Source organism: Mercenaria mercenaria, chromosome 5 (genome assembly GCF_021730395.1).
Source record: "Mercenaria mercenaria strain notata chromosome 5, MADL_Memer_1, whole genome shotgun sequence".
Classification (NCBI taxonomy): Eukaryota; Metazoa; Mollusca; class Bivalvia; order Venerida; family Veneridae; genus Mercenaria; species Mercenaria mercenaria.
The window spans coordinates 72,922,184-72,942,087 of record NC_069365.1 but is presented as its reverse complement, the minus strand read 5'-3'; the positions used below and the strand labels follow the sequence as shown (position 1 = coordinate 72,942,087).

The following is a 19,904-nucleotide window of genomic DNA, read 5'->3' as shown; positions in this document are numbered from 1 at the left end:
CACACTGCACTTCCATTGCAACTGTCTTCCGTTACAGTCAGTTTCAGAAAGAAATAACATACCTCCTCCAGAGTGTTCAGCAGCTTGCATAGCAATTTTCTGGTCAAGTTGGTCAACATCACCAACATATAGGTCCATCATGACAATATCTGACAGTATCTGTTTGGCCAGGTTCTCATCATCTTCCTTCACCTTCAATTCTTTCTCTATCTGAATTATATGAATCAGATTATTGTACATTATTCAAGATCAAGTTACAGTGACCTTGACAGTCATTTCAGCTTTTTTTCCTGCTTCAAATAGTCTAAATTTCTATTGATTCTCATAGTCTCAACTTGAGTCATTGAGCCTACATTGAGCCTACACTTTCTATTTCAAGTAAATTACCTGACTTTGACCCCAATGTCCCTGATGCTGATATAAGCATCATATAGCCTAAGTTTCACTTGATTCTCTTCATCCGAAGTTGAGTTATTAAGTGGAAACTGTTAAATATTTTTAGGACCAGTGACACTGACCTTGTCCCCACTGGCCCCTTGTGCAAATCAAACCATTATAATGAAATAAATTTCCTACAGCATTATGTTTCATTTGATTCACTTAAGTTATTGAGCAGACAGATGTTCTTTTTTTATGTGCCAGTGACCCTGACCACACTGGTCTTTCTATAAGCTATCTATAGACTAAGTTTCATCCAGTAAAATTTTCAATTCACCAATCAATGTAGTGGATAAAAACCAAACATGCAATTTACAATTTACTAATATTCCAACATTTCAGCTACATGCCTTCTTCAAGGAATAATAACAATAAAGAACAGATATAACGTCACAGTACGTTACACGAAAATTGCAGGAAACAAACAGCAGTATAATAGACGCAATGTCATAGCTGATATATGCATTAGTTCATTTGAATAAGAAAGTATCTAAATATCAAAACATAAATCAGCAATAACATGAGGTATAATGAACCTTCGGATCAAAATGATACAAAAGTTTCTATGAAAATTAGGATTTTTTTTTTTTCAATTCTTCAATCCAAACTGAAGATAAATTTGACACAATCAATTCACCTGTCATACAACATTAATTAACCTGGTGAATGATCATATAAATTGATGGTATATTTTCTAACTGATGGCAAGACCCTGCCCTTGTTTAGGACATCAATTAATTATATGAGCCGTGCCATGAGAAAACCAACATAGTGGGTTGGCGACCAGCATGGATCCAGACCAGCCTGCGCACCCGCGCAGTCTGGTCAGGATCCATGCTGTTCGCTAACAGTTTCTCCAATTCCAATAGGCTTTAAAAGCGAACAGCATGGAGCCTGACCAGACTGCGCGGATGCGCAGGCTGGTCTGGATCCATGCTGGTCGCAAACCCACTATGTTGGTTTTCTCATGGCACGGCTCATATTATCTCTCTCTGATGCAAGTATATCATGTATAGCGGAGATTACATTTTTACATTTTACCTATTTCATCATTTAACAGTTACTAATTTATTGGCAATGACAATGAAAGACTGTTTGAAATGAAGGACAAATGAGAGCAATCATATTAAGTGTCTTACATTACTGAGATCCTCTTTTTGTTTATGTATTTCTTCCTGTGTTTTCTTCAAGCTAGATTTCAGCTGGGGAATCTCTGTCTCATCAAGTTTCTCCATCTGAAACATGACATTTCCATGAATATAGTTCATATTTAAAGGTTATCAGATTTGTGTTAAAAAAATATATATGTAGCAGAAACATTAGGTGACTTTTGGAGCAAAGTACTATCTCACTTAGCCCGCCCGCTTAGCTCAGTAGGTAGAGCGTCGGTCTACGGATCGCGGGGTCGTGAGTTCGATCCTCGGGCGGGACGTATGTTCTCCGTGACTATTTGATAAACGACATTGTGTCTGAAATCATTAGTCCTCCACCTCTGATTCATGTGGGGAAGTTGGCAGTTACTTGCGGAGAACAGGTTTGTACTGGTACAGAATCCAGGAACACTGGTTAGGTTAACTGCCCGCCGTTACATGACTGAAATACTGTTGAAAAACGGCGTTAAACCCAAAACAAACAAACAAACAAACTATCTCACTTATGAATGAATAGCTAATAATCTTTTATTGATCGCGGCCGATGAGGCCGCGATCATTTTGAATAGGACAAGTATATACGCGCTGGGGAAAATATTTCATGATGGACCTGTGAATTCTTTACTTATGGGTGAAACAGGTCTCATAAGCGTAAATACGACTAGCTTCTACTGATTATAAAACATACCGTACGATTTGTTGTGAATTAACTGTTGTTGTACTTTTACTAGTTCAACCGCCACCCTTGTTTAAGAGCAACATTTAAAAAACACGTTTTTTTTCATCCTCAAGTAATAAGTAAGTAGACTCGCCCAGTTTAATCAATCTAGACGCACAATCTAATTTTATTTTGTACATAGAGCGCGTACTTCACCCGATTTACATTCGGAACATTTTCACGCGTTTCGGGCTTTATCGTATGTTTAACATGGGATTTTTGAACCGTCCAAAGATGTTGGAAATGTTTGTCTCATTGTTTATTTTTTTTAAAAAAATGTTACTGCTTTCATTGTCTACCACTTTTGTTCCACCCTTGCCTGAAAAAACAGTAATGAGTTTGTACACTGTTCAGACAATTGTGCTCTGTTGAAATTTAACCAAACACAAGTTTACCTGCATAAACAGAAAGCATGATATGTCACCATGCGCGGATCCAGAAGAGGGGGGGGGGGTGAAACCGGGGGTCCGGACCCCCTCTGGAAAATCTTTAAAAAAGGAAAGAAGACAGGAAGGAAAGAAAATGTTTTTCGAAAAAGGCAACATTAGGACTGCATGTAAAGTATATGCGGCTGCTGCTACATACGACCCCGACATAATTCATATTATTTATCTAAAAGAAACTAAGAATTTTACCTTCAAGAAAGCTTGATTTTATCATTTTCCCAAATTTAACAGGTTAGTCCATAAAACTGTCCCAGAATGCAAAAAATGAAGTGCTAAATTTTAAAATTTCCAGGGGGGGGGGGGGGGGGGGGGGGGCAGGGGATCGGACCCCCTCTGAGAAAATTGACTGTGTCCGTGCATGGTCACTATACCTGTCCAGTACTGGACATTATGGTAAACGCTTCTTTCCTGCACAAATGACAATTTCGCAACTTCTGTCCGGTTTCTACAAATTTCTGGCCGCGATAAACCATTTGACTTGTTACATACTTGAGTAACGGTCAGTCTTTTTCCCAGTCAGTCTTTTCCTTGTGGAAAAAACAACTGGTTGATTCTATCCATAGGGAAAACTAGATGCCCACGGGCAACATGTCGAGCCCACCAGCTGTCAAAAGGACTAGAAGTTGCACATGACACCCTATCTCACTGAGGCAAACATTTATGCCAAATAAAAAATGATTGCAAAAAGTTACAATATAAGTTATTTATAGTAACAACAAAGGGAAGTTAATCTTTAAAACAATCTAAGTCCACAAAAAATCCTTACCAGTACAGAAAGGTCAAAATACACCTCAAAATTGGATGTAACATGTATATTGTACTACAGAAAAGTGGTGTTGATTTTTCCCTATGACCAGTAATAACTAGATGCCCACGGGCAACCTGTCGAGCCCGCCAGCTGTCAAAAGGACCGGGAGTTGCACATGACACTCCTTGTCTCATTGAGGCAAACATTTATGCCAAATAAAAAAAAGATTGCAAAAAGTTACATTATAAGTTATTTAAAGTAACAACAAAGGGATGTAAATCTTAAAAAAAAAAAAAAATTCAAGTCCAAACAAAAATCCTCACCAGTAGAGATAGGTCAAAATACACCTGAAAATTGGATGTAACATGCATGTACTACAGAAAAGTGGTCTTGAATTTTCCCTATGACCAGTAATAAAAAAGTTACAAATATAAGCTATTTATAGTAACAACAAAGGGAAGTAATTCTAGGATCCTGCGCATGACACTCCGTCTCATGATGATGAACAATGGTGCCTAGTTACATCAAAATCCCTCAATGCATCAAAAAGAAATGCTCCAGACAAAGTAATTCTTGTATCTGACTTTTGACCTCTAAGTGTCACCTTGACCTTAGACCTAGGGACCTGGTTCTTGCGCATGACACTCCGTCTCATGGTGGTGAACATTTGTGCCAAGTTACATCAAAATCCCTCCATGTATGAAGAAGAAATGCTCTGGACAAAGTTGTCATTCTTGTATCCTTTGACCTCTAAGTGTGACCTTGACCTAGGGACCTGGTTCTTGCGCAAGACACTCCACCTCATGATGGTAAACAATTCTGCCAAGTTACATCAAAATCCCTCCATGCATGAAGAAATAATGCTCCGGACAGTCATTTTTGAATTTGACCTTTGACCTGTGTGACCTTGACCTTTGAGATAGGAACCTGGGGTTTGCACATGACACTCCGTCTCACTGAGGTTAACATTCATGCCAAATATAAACAAGATTGCTCTATGTATGTCAAAGTTATGGTCCGGACAAACAATCCAGATGGACGCACAGATGCACACACACACACGCACATAGTGATGGGACATCGGTTGGAAAACTCCAACCGATTATCGGTTGGAATCGGTTAGCAAACCGATGCGATGTATCGGAAAAATAATCGGTTGAATGTTATTTATTTTCATATAGTATGCCTACATATCCAAAAAAGAGGCCTAGAAATTGCCTTTGATGGCATTTTTTGTTAATGCCCGACAGCCATATTCATTGTTAACTTTATAAGAATTGGAAACATTTCAGGGGGGCTGTCACCTTCTAAGGGTCAAAGTAAGGTCACAGCACAAGGTCAAAGGTCAATAAGTGCATTTTTGTCATAAACTTCAGATTTTCGCCATTTTTGCTACATTCTAATACAAACATATTATCTTTTTGGTGATAATTATGAATCTGAGAAGTAAAATAAATTACTTCAAATTGATTTATTTCATTTGAGACTGGCAAAATTCAAAACGACTAAGGTTATTTCTACAGAATAAGCTTAACGTTTCGTACGTTCTGATATTTTGTTCATTTATGGAAGTTATCTTTCTAGTGTTTCAAAACTTCTGTTTTCAGGCTAACAATTTCCATAAAGGCTGGTTGGTTACCTGTATGATTGTCAGTATAAACAGTACAGGTAGAAAGAAATCTATGGCGCGTATTTTATAAAATAGAGAAAAGTAGAAACTTCACAGGTCGCTCAACACGACAAAAACGAAAATGTTGCAGGCTCGGTTTGATTGAGCCTTGTACAGTCAAACTTCGTTTGCTCGAATTCGGATTATCCAATTACTACTTTTGGCTCGAACTCAGCGTCAGATCTATATAATGTATATTTCACGTTTGCTTGTACTACTGATATCTCGAACACATTCTTGTCCCGTCGGGCTCTAGCAAACATATTTTGACTGTACTAACTGTTGACAGATCTAAAGTTTCCTTCGGAAGCATAGAACTCAAGGACGTAAAAATAGCAAACTCGGTTTGATTAAGTCTGTTTGTGAGATGTGCAAATTCTCGCAAGCATTATCTAAAATGATCTATGCTGTCAATCAAAACTCTATTCCAGTGGTTCACCCTTGTGCTGATGTGTGGACGTTTAGAAATACTACCTATGTATCAAAGTGTAAATATAAATATTAGATAACTGCAAATGCTATGTTTTTTATGTGTTTAATTTTTTATATTTTTTTTTTCATTCCATTAGCATGAAAATGGTACTTTTCATATTTTTGAATCAGGTAAAAAAACTATTTCTTTGCACATTAACATTAGGCTATTAAAAGAACTGGTAACCGCTCTTCAGGTGTTCCAATATCTACAATTTTGTAACTATTTGTTATGTTGGTTCTATAGATGTCATAACTTCAAAAAGACTTGATATTTGTCAGTGAATTTGATAGTATATCGAATGTTATTAGTATGATCTTTATGACTGTGAATATAGGAGCAAAGCATGTTTGTTTTCCTGTTACAAGAACCTTTAGATTTCCGAGTGACTGGTTTGTGATAGAACCGAGTAGAGCAAACTTACCAATGTATCTCAAAGTAATCTACTGATGTTATAAAATAAACAAATGTGAGCTTACGCCTATTGTAGCTTTAAACGTGTAAAAATAAATATATTGTCAATTAGATTCAGTGCGGAATGCTAGAATGAACTACCCTTATACAGAAATAACTTTATCCTTATATAACAAAAATGAATAAACCCCGTAACACTTTGCAAGCTATACGTCATAGCCTGACATATTCAATCGGCATTATTTGTTTATTATAAATCCATCGTTTTGAATTTCAAATCCATCCTTCATGCTCTTCTCATCCTGCAGGAAGTTATTTTTACGCATTGTATATTTCTTGGTAACTATCGAACCACCATATTTCATCATTTTGATTAGCTGAACCATCATCTGTCAGTAATCATGAAAATATCGGAGGGTATAAATTCAATATTTCACTGAATGAGCCTCAATGTTACTATTTTAAAAGATTCTAAATCAACCTTCTGATGTTTTTATACCTTTATTTTCACATTTTTATTTGTAAAACATCTGAATGAAAAATGCTTCAGTGTCAAGACACAAGCTTTGTTTTCACAATGTTTTCAAGGACATCCTGTCTGAAACCAAGTGTCAGATCTGTAAATTGTTACGATCAGATTCGTTTTCAACTTTTGTTTTGAACAGGAAGTAAGAGTGTAGAAGCAAAGCCAAAGATAAAAACAGTCGAAACAGAGATAGCGTGCTGAATTTTCAGAATAAAATGATGCAAATATCGCATTAAGAGCTTCGGTGAGAGAAAATCTAGTTCTTGAAATGTGCTACTTAATTGCAAATACATAAAATATGATGATAAATGCCTGACCGATAGTAAAAAAAATAGAACTACGTTACAGCAAATCAAGGGAATAGTTTATATGTAAATTAGTTGAATTCCTAAAGATCTGTTCTGTTTAGTTTATTATCGTACATGTACTGTGTACACCTATGTTGTGACCAGTATTTCAGTTATTCTTCTAAAATGGTCCTATTTAACCATCACCGCGTGGACTAATTAACATAAATATGTATCATGTAATGAATCATCACCAGATTTGAAATAATTTCTTTAGGGGCTGGAGAAGGATTCCATATAATATTATATATGTTACTTTCAACAGTATTTCAGTCATTTAACGGCGGTCAATTAACTTAATCAGTGTTCTGGAGTCGCTAAAAGTAGTAGCCTTTTCCTCGCAAGTAAATGCCAACTCACTAACACCGATCCTTAGATCTGCGCCCTACTGATTAAGCTAAAAATACTTGTTTGTATACATGACAGTAAAGTGATTTTAACTATTTACATGAGAATTTTATACATTTATATGTAATTCATTTTCCGCTGTAGTCTTCTTCCTCAAAACCTATCATATTTTCTCTTTCGCACACGCTTTCAAAAGGTGTATAATATGTAAATATTTTTTTTTTATAGTCAGTTCAAAGCTTAAATTCAAATTTTATTGCCGCCTGAAATGCAAGAAATGCATTTGCAGTGTCATTTAATAATCATTTGCTCAAACATTTTTCTAACTCAACACCTGACTTTTGTTTTTTTATCTCTGCCAAATTTTGATAGATTTGACGGATGTTCCATTACAACTAAACATAGTTGAACATTCAGAATATAATACTTTGAATTTCATTGAATTAATAGGATCGAAGTGTACTACTGTGATTTGAAATTTACTAATTATGTGACTTTTAATTTAAGGGTTACTTTATTTATTGTTACTCTTACAGTTAAATGAATTTACATCAGGCTATGATCGTTTTTATGTTATATTATAATAAAATAATCATTTAACATTGTGTAAAACATTCAATCGAATCTGTAAAACTTTCGCGATAAAGGGAATAAAACAAGTGTGGAGTTAGAAAATTTGTTGAGTATATTATTACTATACGCACAATTTTGCTACCTTTAATAACATAGAAGTTATTTTTAAAAGTTCAGTTTTGACCTTGACATGTCTGTGACCTTGAAATTACATTGAAATAACCATTGGATACGACAGTTCCAAAAATATTTCTCTAGTTCATCCACATGTAAAGATTAGCAAACATGTCAAGTAAAACACACTTTGCCATCGTATGCCACTTTTCCCAGATATATATTATTCTATATAATATTATATACAATATGTATATACATTTTGTATATATTATATATTTTCATCAGTTTTATTTATAAAATACTAAAGGGCATTGAGACACAATATTTAAACCAATTTAGATGGTATATGAAAATACAACGAAAGCATAGCAGCATAGTTTATTTGTAAATGCACGTATTTGACCTTTGACCCCATTGTACTTTAATTAGGAACCCTAGAAGGTGACAGCCCCTTTTAAATTTCATGTTCGGTCCTAAGGAACACTTTTATACTAATATCCGAGCATTAACAAAAAATGCCATCAGAAGTCACATTTTCTCAATATGCTGGCAGACTAATACTTGTTTATTCAGATAGTCATGTCTTTAAAATGACTGTATTACTTAAAATTCATATGCTCTTTTGAAAAATAAAGAACTACCATTAATCAGATGTTTTAAAGCTGGTTCCTGGTAAACAGAAACTTGTTTAGTAATGACGAATTAGTTGCAGACAGGGAAACAACAATAAATTGCAATCTGGTGTACATGTATCATAGACTCATAACTGTCATTTGTGACAGTTGACTGGTATACCTGTACCTGTAACATATCTAGCATACAGCAAGGAAGTACAGATATTTCAGTCTCTCTGGCTGACAAAAATAGTGATTGTAGAAAATCATTAAATGAATTCAGTTATTTTTCGGTAATATAAATATTTTCATACAATGGTTACCATAGCCTGACACTACTGAGTAGCACCATGTTCCAACTGCTTGTTGCTATGGCATATAACAATGTCATGAAGCTTGGTAAAAAATGATCAGATAAAAATCAGAGTTTAATCTGTTTCCATATGTACACTGGTCAGCGGTACTGGGTAAACGGAATTTCGGCAGAAAAAAATCATGACAACTCGATGACAACTGCAACTGCATAAAAACACCAAAGTTCTTTCCATTGAAATTACATTATGGACACGGAAATCTAACGGCATTAGTGTCCAGTTTCAACAGATAAATTCCCTCGGGCATACCGTTGTAAAATACGAAAATTTATCAAAGTTTCTCTAATTTATTTTGCCCCACTTTTATTGACGCTATGGACGCCGCCATGTTAACAGCTGTGCCTAACTGTAAGATGTTAAATCCATTTTCATGGGATAACCGAAATGAAATACTAACGTTTGATTGTCGGCATACTTCTGTTTTATCCGTTATGTATGCAGGTAGTCCATATTTCGGATATTTCCAGGTAAACATAAATTCTCACGCACCGTATTTCCCTTCGGAAACCTTCGTCCATACCCGTGTAGATTCGTACCCGCTATCGACTCTGAGAAAACATAATCGATTATCGGAATCGGTTGGACTTTTCTAGCCGTCAATCGATTATATCCGCTAATCGGCCCATCACTACACGCACATACTCTGAACAGCCATTTGGACAACTATGTCTTCGCTTCCGCAAGCGGGCTCGACAAAAAAGTTACAATAAAGCTATTTATAGTAACAACAAAGGGAAGTAATTCTAGGTTCTTGCACATAACACTCCGTTTCATGATGGTGAACAATTGTGCCAAGTTACATCAAATTCCCTCCATGCATGAAAAAGAAATGCTCCGGACAGTCATTTTTGTATCTGACCTTTGACCTCTAAGTGTGACCTTGACCTTAGACTTAGGGTCCTGGTTCATGCGCACGACACTCCGTCACATGGTTCTGAACATTTGTGCCAAGTTAAATCAAAATACATTGTACCTCCATGCATAAAGAAGAAATGCTCCAGACAAAGTCATTATTGAATTTAACCTTTGACCTCCAAGTGTGACCTTGACATTTGAGACAGGAACCTGCGTTTTGCGCATGACACTCCGTCTCACTGAGGTTAACATTCATGCCAAATATAAACGAGATTGCTCCATGCATATCAAAGTTATGGTCTGGACAAACAAATCCTGACGGACACACGCTGCACATACACCGAACAGCCATTTGGACAACTACGTCTCCGCTTTCGCAAGCGGGCTTGACAAAAAATCAACCAGTTGGTTTCCCCCAGTCAGTTTCTGCCCCCCATAGTATTTGTACACAAACAAGGGAGAAAAAACTGAGCAGTTGGTTTTCTCTTCCCTAATGGTTAGTTTTTCCCCCAATTTTTTTCCTTTAGAAAAAACAAACCAGTTGGTTTTTTCTCCCCCTTGGTTAGTTTTTACACCTATTCTTTCTTTTCACAAAAATGGTGAACAAGAGGGTCATGATGACCCTGGATCGCTCACCTGCGTAATATGAGCTGCACAGATAAGTGTAAGAGATAAGGTAAGAAAGTCAAATATAAGTAAACATTGAAATCTTTTCCCCGTTGTGTGAACATGTTTCAAATGTCAAACTAATGTTAAAATATTCAGAAAGTAGGTCAGTAGGTCACATTCATGGTCATTGAAAGTCAGTTTTGAGATCGATGTGCAAAATTGTGTATGTCATCCAAATTTCAAGGCTGTATCTTAAAAAGCAAGAAAGTAGGTCAGTAGGTCAAGGTCACAGTCAAGTGACCCCTAATTACTTGGGGCCATTAGGTAATTATAATTAAACAGTCTAGGAAATATGATTAGATAATTTTTGAAGTATTTTTTCCTATATAACTCATATAAAAAGTAAATGACCCCGGGGCGGGGCTTTAAATGGACCCTGGGTCATAATTTGAACAATCTTAGTAAAAAAAAACTAGGCAATGCCACATGTAAATTATATAAGCTCTGTGCCTCTCAGTTTCAGAGAAGAACATTTTTTTATCGATGTAACTCAATGTAAATTCAAGGGACCACGGGGCGGGACCAATATTGACCCTGGGATCATAACTTGAACAATCTTAGTAAAGGTCCGCTAGAAAATGCCACATACCAAATATCTAAGCTCTAGGTCTTCAGGTTTCAGAGAAGAAGATTTTTGAATTTTCAATATTGTCATATATAGTCATACAGGGAAAATAAGCCCCGCCCCCTGGCGGCCATGTTTTTTATCAAAATAGAACAGCTTCAGCAATTTTGGTAGAGGGTCACCTAGAGATCATTTCTATAAAATATTTTTGGAATCCGGCTAACAGCTTCTGAGAAGATTTTTTAAAGATTTTCCTTTCAGTTGCCATGGCAACAACAGTTCCGAATGGATTTTTTAAATTCTTTGAGCAATTTTGAAAGGGGGCCACCCAAAGATCATTTCTGTGAAGTTTGTTGTAAATCTGCCCAGTAGTTTTGAAGAAGAAGATTTTTTTTAGAAATTGTTGACGGACAGACGACGGACATCAAGCGGTCACCAAAGCTCACCTTGAGCCTTTGGTTCAGGTCAGCTAATAACCAAGACACTTACAGTTTCTTTGAGAGGTTTCAGTTGCAACAGAGCATCATACTTTTCCTGACATTCATCAATTTCTTCATCAGCTGTCTTCAGCTTGCTTGGTACCATAAGTAACTTCTCCTTCAGCTGAAAATCGAACAGCAAACATTAAGATAGCTGTTCAATGTTCAATCAATTTCTCATACATACAGTAATTATTTTACTGAATTTAAAATCATGATAACAATATTTTACTGAATTTAAAATCATGATAACCCAATGATCTAGCAATTAGCTTCAGTAATAAAATTCTGACTTTTAAACTAGATTTTCAGATTTTCAGTTATTCAACCCATGGGATCCCTAACAATGAAGTCTTATGCTCTACCTACTGAGTCAACAAGTTGAGCCATTTGAGCTGAACTGACATATTCACATCACTAAAGTATGACACTGTTAAGACATACCTCAAGCAAGAGCTTTCGGACATCTTGTTGTGTATCAAAACTTCTGTGACACAGTGGACAACATGGGTTATCTTTCTCTAAATACTTGGCATACTTCTTGTACAAATCTTGAGTACCCAGCAAAGACCCACGTTGACTGTAATACATTTGGTACAGTGTGAATCAAATGTACCCCACCACCAGTATAATTGAAACATACCTGATGCAAAAGATCATAAGCACCACCTAATGTGGTGAAACAATGATGGCATAATGGGCAATAAGGATTTTCTCTATCCAGATCTTTGATATTCCTCTTTAACATAATTTTCCTCTCCTAAAATGAACCAATGCTTACTGAAACATTCTGTACCCTTCATGTTACCTTAAATGTTTTGTCCGATAAAGGTTTAAAGCCATTTTTCAAAAGAATTTGAGTTATAATAGTGGTCAGTGAAAATAAACAGCATTTCTGAATTCTAGACCAGTACCAGTATATTCCCTATGAAAGAATGACAACTTCCCCACATGAATCAGAGATAAATATCTTCTCTTAAATCATCATGTAGAACATTTGCAAAATTTTAGGATCAAACATGCAATCTTTGGATTCATAGTCTTCAGCTCTACCCACTTAGAGCTCACTGGACATATGCTTTTGATGCAGATGTTTAAACATAAGCAACCATCTACAGCAGCGGCAATTTCCAGTTCGGGAAATCATTTTATAGTTTTTTCCTACTTTAAGAACAGGAATGTTGTTACTAAACATTGTAACTTTTTTTCTGAATAGGAAGAAAAATCAACATTTTTTGACTCACTTTCTTCAAAAGGCATGGAGCTTATTTCTATATTGCATTTAGTCAGAACTAAGGTCCTTAAATTTTTACCACTCAGAAAATTACATTTCTTGTTTTCATGTTTTGTTAAGGGTCACATCCTAGCTTTTACTGATGCATACTATATCATAAAATGATTTTTGCAAAACAACGGTTAAAATAACAAGAGCTGTCTAATGATAGCACCTTCGACTATTTGAAGCCCTTCCAACTAATACCAGCTTGCATACAGAAGTTTAAGCAAAATTTTTTAAGTCAAAAATGGGTAATAATTTTGCTAAAAGGTAAGCCAAAATTATGAAACATGCCATGTGAGGTCATCCAATGATGCCAAAGACATGATTGTGGAGAATCTGAAAATATTTGGTCAAGGAGTTCCTGTGAAACATGTTTACATGCAAAACTGTCACAAAATTTCTGTTAAAAAGGGGCATAATCTTAACAAAATAAAAACAAGAGCGCCGCCAAGCGGGGCAATATACGCCCGAAGGCTTACATCATAGGATGGGAGCAAAATTTTAAGAACTTGACTGTTGTAGCCCCAAAGGACTGGAACAACAAAAGGAAAACTTCAAAAAACAAATCTTAAGTCCACAAAAAAAATATTCAAAGTCTACAAAAAAATCCTTATCAGGTACAGGTATGTAAAAATACACCTTAAAATTGGAGGTACCATCCATGTTGTACCACAGAAAAGTGGTCTCGGTTTTTCCCTACGGCCAATAATAAAAAAGTTTCAAAATAAGCTATTTATAGTAACATAAAAGGGAAGTGATTCAAAAAAAAAATTATTGTAAGTACAAAAAAGAGATCTGCCAAATAAAAACAAGAGCACTGCAATGCAGAGCAATACACACAAAGCAAAGTCATATATGACCTTTGACCCTTAAGTGTGACATTGACCTTGAAGCGAGTCATCCGGAACATGCGCTCTGCACATCGTTACAATGTGGTGAACATTTCTGCCAAGTTTCTTTGAAATCCTTCCAGCAGTTCAAGAGTTACAGAGCAGACACGAAACAAACTGACATGACATTTGACCCATAAGTGTGACCTTGACCTTCAAGCAAGTCATCCGGAACATGCGCTCTGCACGTCGTCTTGGTGTGGTGAACATTTGTGTCAAGTTTCTTTGAAATCCTTCAAGGGGTTCAAGAGTTACAGAGCGGACACGAAACAAAGTGATATGACCTTTGACTCCTAAGTGTGACCTTGACTTTGAAGCGAGACATCCAAAACATGCGCTCTGCACATCGTCTCGGTGTGGTGAACATTTGTGTAAAGTTTCCTTGAAATCCTTCAAGGGGTTCAAGAGTTACAGAGCGGACACGAAATTGCTAACGGACAGACGGACGGACAGACGGACACCAGCGTCATAACATAATACGTCCCTTTGGGCGTATAACAAAAAGTACCGTGAGAAAACCTCTTTTCTATTTTTAGTAACGATGATCTTGACTTTGACCTAAGCAACCCAAAATACATTTAAAGCCACGGCATCCATGCAAGCTTCTTAAATTCCAAGTTTTAATGCAATCTTACAACCTATTCCTTTCAGAAACAATCTTCTAGTTTTAGTAACAGTGACCTTGACCAGAACATCTGTATATGTGGTAAGCTTGGTCACAATATCCAATAGCAAAAATGGACATTAAAAAAAAAAGATATTAAATTTGCAAAGATACTCTATATAGTAAGTATTATATAAGTACTACGGGCCCAAACATTTTGACCATGCTTCATTTTTTTTAAAAAGTAAATACAATCGTGTGTTTTCTTCAGATTAAATTATAACTTACTCTCTGACGTTCCCCATTTTTTCTTGTATATTTGAGAGCCTTTCATTGAAGTTCTGATCACCGCACACTTTATAAACTGTCTCTTTCATACCTAAACAAATAAACGGTAACTAATAATATATGGAACAAAACACAGACACTTGGTGTCAGGATCCCCCTTCCTCCGTCCCTGTCAACTGTTAGTCAATATATTTTGGCATTTTAATAAGAACTGACAATATGCAGTGATGATAGAACATGTTTTGTCATAATTTCAGCATGTTTTAAACAAGAGCTGTCTCCATAGGATGACACATGCCCCCGATGGCACTTTGAATGAATAGTTATGGCCGATGTTAGAGTTTAGGACCTTTGACCTACGGAGCTGGGACTTGCGCGCGACACGTCGTCTTACTGTGTCACACATTCATGCGTAGTTATTTTAAAATCCATGTATGAATGACAAAGATATGGACCGGACACGCCCATCAATGCACTATCATGAAAAATGACCTTTAACGTCTAAGTGTGCCCTTGACCTTTGAGCTACAGACATGGGTCATGCGCGCGACACGTCGTCTTACTGTGGTACACATTCATGCCAAGTTATTTGAAAATCCATACATCGATGACAAAGATATGGACCGGACACGCCCATCAATGCACTATCCTTTAAAGTCTAAGTGTGACCTTGACCTTTGAGCTAAGGACCTGGGTCTTGCGCGCGACACGTCGTCTTACTGTGGTACACATTTTTGCCAAGTTATTTGAAAATCCATCCATCGATGACAAAGATATGGACCGGACACGCCCATCAATGCACTATCCTTTAATGTCTAAGTGTGACCTTGACCTTTGAGCTACGGACCTGGGTCTTGCGCGCGACACGTCGTCTTACCGTGGTACACATTCATGCCAAGTTATTTGAAAATCCATCCATCGATGACAAAGATATGGACCGGACACGCCCATCAATGCACTATCCTTTAATGTCTAAGTGTGACCTTGACCTTTGAGCTAAGGACCTGGGTCTTGCGCACGACACGTCGTCTTACTGTGGTACACATTTTTGCCAAGTTATTTGAAAATCCATCCATCGATGACAAAGATATGGACCGGACACGCCCATCAATGCACTATCCTTTAATGTCTAAGTGTGACCTTGACCTTTGAGCTACGGACCTGGTCTTGCGCGCGACACGTCGTCTTACTGTGGTACACATTCATGCCAAGTTATTTGAAAATCCATCCATCGATGACAAAGATATGGACCGGACACGCCCATCAATGCACTATCCTTTAATGTCTAAGTGTGACCTTGACCTTTGAGCTACGGACCTGGGTCTTGCGCGCGACACGTCGTCTTACTGTGGTACACATTCATGCCAAGTTATTTGAAAATCCACCCATCGATGACAAAGATATGGACCGGACACGCCCATCAATGCACTATCCTTTAATGTCTAAGTGTGACCTTGACCTTTGAGCTACGGACCTGGGTCTTGCGCGCGACACGTCGTCTTACTGTGGTACACATTCATGCCAAGTTATTTGAAAATCCATCCATCGATGACAAAGATATGGACCGGACACGAAAATTGCAGACAGACTGACAGACCGACAGACTGACAGACTGACAGACGGACAGACGGTTCAAAAACTATATGCCTCCCTTCGGGGGCATAAAAAATGCACTTTCTTAAAAGTAGAAGATGGACTGACACTGGGAAACCTTGTGCTGGATGCCTGCTTTGTATCGTGCATGCTCTGGGTAACAAAATTAAAACACATGTAAACTATGTAACAATATTGAGGCAAAAAATGAATCTTGCTTTGTTACATAGATAGATGTTGTATGCTGCACTTATTATATTGAAATTTACGAGTAACAGGTATTGTATTATCACTTCAGATCGACAATCTCATGTTCTTGCTTTGGAAATTTCCGAGACATCAATGATGTCAACTTGTATCCATTTGTCCAGTAACCGAATGCACAGCCTCGCCTATCCTTATCTAGGTGTCTGGTAATGAACTTAACAAAGGCGGGTGTATTATTAACCCTTAGGTATGTTTATTTTCAAAAACATATTAGCAAAAATACAGTAAAACATGTAATTAATTTTTCTTATATTCCAGTGTAACTGCAGTGAAATCATGTGTGTTTATGTAGTTGGGTAGAGGGTATATGGATGCATTTATACTTTTTTGTTAAATAGCCCATGTCTGTATGTACCGTGAACTACCAAGTGCATATATTGATCAATTAGGGCAACTAGCTTCCATACAACTAGCTTCCATAGCGATGACTTAGATGATGATCTGTTGTCGCAAGCTGCCTTTTACACTGCAGTGACAAGCGTGTTCAATAAAACCCACCTCGGGTGTGTGAGGTCCTGATTTCGAGGTCCATTCATGGCTATATCTTATTTCGTCTGTTACATTTATTTAGAATTAAATATTATAATTTAAAACATCAAATACATTACAGAAACCACATGTAAACCGAAACTACCTCACTCTAAAAACTAAAATAACAAATTTCTGAATAAAGACTAAAATCACTAGACATATGTAAAGCGAAATCGTGTGTTTCTTTAGTTGGGGAGAGTATAAGGATGCTTTTATAAAATAGCTAGTCCTTCTATGTACAGTCAATTAATAAAGTACAGACACGTACCTGTCTTCGCCTGCATGTTAATATTCAATGTATGTCTGCCATCATTATCTTGGTATATACTCAATATTATAATTAGAGGTACCTATATTAGTATTACAGGCAGGAGTATTTAAAAATATTAACCCTTAGCCTGCTGCAGGCGAATTTAACAGCCTTTGCAAACAGCTTGGAACCAGATCAGACGCCGATTAAATCGGCGTCTGATCAGGTTCCAAGCTGTTTGCTACTCTGACAATATTTCTTCCAATTTTGGAGCAAATCGAATGAACTTTACAATTTTAGCAGACGACATTTCCAGCAGACGACAATTTATCTAGCATGCTAAGGGTTAAAGCAGAGATAATAACTGCTGTAAGGAAATGCCGCCCTGCAAGTATCAGTCACATTGCCTGAGTAAGACAAGATTTGGGGCCCTTTGAACATGTATATAACCGTTTGCTAACGATTTCACTAATTGCAATAGGCTTTAAAAGGGAACAGCATGGATCCTGGCTAGACTGTGCGGATGCGCAGGCTGGTCTGGATCCATGCTGGTCACAAATGCACTATGTTGGTTTACTCATGGGGCAGCTCATATATGAATGAATAAAGTAAGACCAATTGGAGCAAATTCCCAAAATAAGTTCAAACAAACTTTGTGTGTCTTACAGCCTTTAGAAATTGAGTAATAAACCTTTGTTACATAAAATACTGTTGACAAACTGGAGAAAAACAACAAGAAATGATATGCATGAAGATCAGCAAACAATTGTTTTCATTCTATACAAACTGATACATAAGAAATAAGACTTACCTTTTAGTTCTGCCTCTCTTTTTATAAGTTGGTCCCTGTAAAACATAGAACTAGTCCTGATATATTTCAGTTGTTTTTTTTAACATGGATGATATCTGAATTGAAAGAATTTAGGAAGATTCAAACTGCTTTAGAAAGTTAGAAAAGAACTTCAGTCATTCAACTTTTACCAGGGAGCATCGACTATAATTTCTGATAAAACCAAATAAAAACTATGAAACCAAAGTATACATATTATGTCATAAACTTCTTGTCATGAAAATGATAAGACTTCTGTGTATTGTCAAACATCTGTGATTTATGTATTGTCTTTTTTAAATCCTAGTGGCATTATTCATAAAATATTTGTCTGGAGTTATGGACCTTGTGTCATATGATGTGGATGATGATGTGAAACAATTATTTAAATTCTGAATCAAATCCATTCAGCAAAAACAGACATAGTGTGAAAGTGCTCCAAAACTTTTACCTGAAATTCTAAGTAAAAATTGGGGGATAAGTCATGAAATAATGGTGCAAAAGTTATGGCCCTTGTACCATATGATGTGGGTAATGATGAGGATTAACAATTTTAAGTTTGAAGCAGATCCGTTAAGTAATTACAGAGATAAAGAAAAAGTGCATCAAAATTTTATCCAAGGTGTGGAAGCAGAACGGACGCCAACACTAGCTCTCCATATACTTTATATAGTTATATGTGCCTATGGCGGCAAAAATAGAAATATTAAGCTTTTTATAAAGATACACAGTCAAGCACAATTTTGGTCACAATATAACTTTCAGGATTTTAATGGTGGAGGAATACTTCTGGATAAGTATTTCAGTTTTATTTATGGACAGTTCTTCAGGACAGGCAGGCATCTGGGTAGAACAACCAACTTTCCACCATTAGCTGGATAGCTTCCTTTCATGAAAGAAATCTACATCCAAAGTTGGTACTGAACTAGTCTGGCTACCGACTAGATAATCCTTTTTATTTTAGAAAAAAAAAAAAAAAAAAATTCTGTAAAAAAATTCTGACTTCATCAGTCTTGGCTCTGATTATCGTATGTTTTGAGAAGACAAGGGACATAATTATACAAAATTTGAATAGCCTCAAGAGTTATCTCCTTTGAACAAAACATACGGTCTGAACACAGACTAGTATTGAACCCACACAGTAACAGGAAAGTAATTTGAAGTTAACCAGAGCATCTCCAACATCTAAAGATAGACATACAAACAGACAGGCAAATACATAATTGTCAAAATATCTTGTAGATTGAACTTACCACAATATAAGCCTCATTTTATTTTCACACTCGTATAACCAGACATGAAAATGTTTAATATCCAATAATCTCACTTACATGCTCATTTTTCTCTCTGTTTCCATATTTGACATTTTGTTTTTGATCTGATTCATCTTAGCTGAACACTTCTTCACATCTTTATTCTGGTTACTACACAAACAGATAATACATGTATAACTTTAACTTCATTAAAACATATCATTAGAAGGAAAATTTGTGTTTCTTTAATTCCTATGTTATGAAATACATGTACATCAGTCAAACATGTGCAATGGGTTAATGCCCTTGCAGGTGACATTTGAAGTACAGATCGGACTTTTGCCCAGAAAAAACCTCATCATTCTCAACTTGGGGAGGGCCCTGGATAATTTTGGAGCAAGAGGTTTGGTAAATGATGACATTGGATTGATTTTTACATTTTTACAGAATTAGAACAATTTGAACAATCTTGGTAGAGGGTCACATGAGAACCATTTGTGCGAGATTATTTTAAACTTGGGCCAGCAGTTTCTGACAAGAAGATTTTTTATTAAAGTTCCCAATATATACATACACACCCTATAAACGACTGTATTT

General features: G+C 36.5%; 1 protein-coding gene across 1 annotated transcript in view; it reads right to left on the bottom strand.

Moving 5' to 3' along the window:
- Positions 1-19,474, bottom strand: part of LOC128557132 (DNA repair protein RAD50-like) — a 53,221-nt gene extending 33,747 nt beyond the window's left edge. The window contains exons 1-7 of the transcript XR_008371058.1: positions 19,386-19,474; positions 18,037-18,071; positions 14,585-14,675; positions 11,968-12,103; positions 11,534-11,647; positions 1,578-1,673; positions 63-210 (exon numbers count right to left, since the gene is read on the bottom strand). The gene's annotated coding sequence lies outside the window, so the exon portion shown is untranslated. The remainder of the gene's footprint in view (positions 1-62; positions 211-1,577; positions 1,674-11,533; positions 11,648-11,967; positions 12,104-14,584; positions 14,676-18,036; positions 18,072-19,385) is intronic.
- Positions 19,475-19,904: the final 430 nt, after the last annotated feature.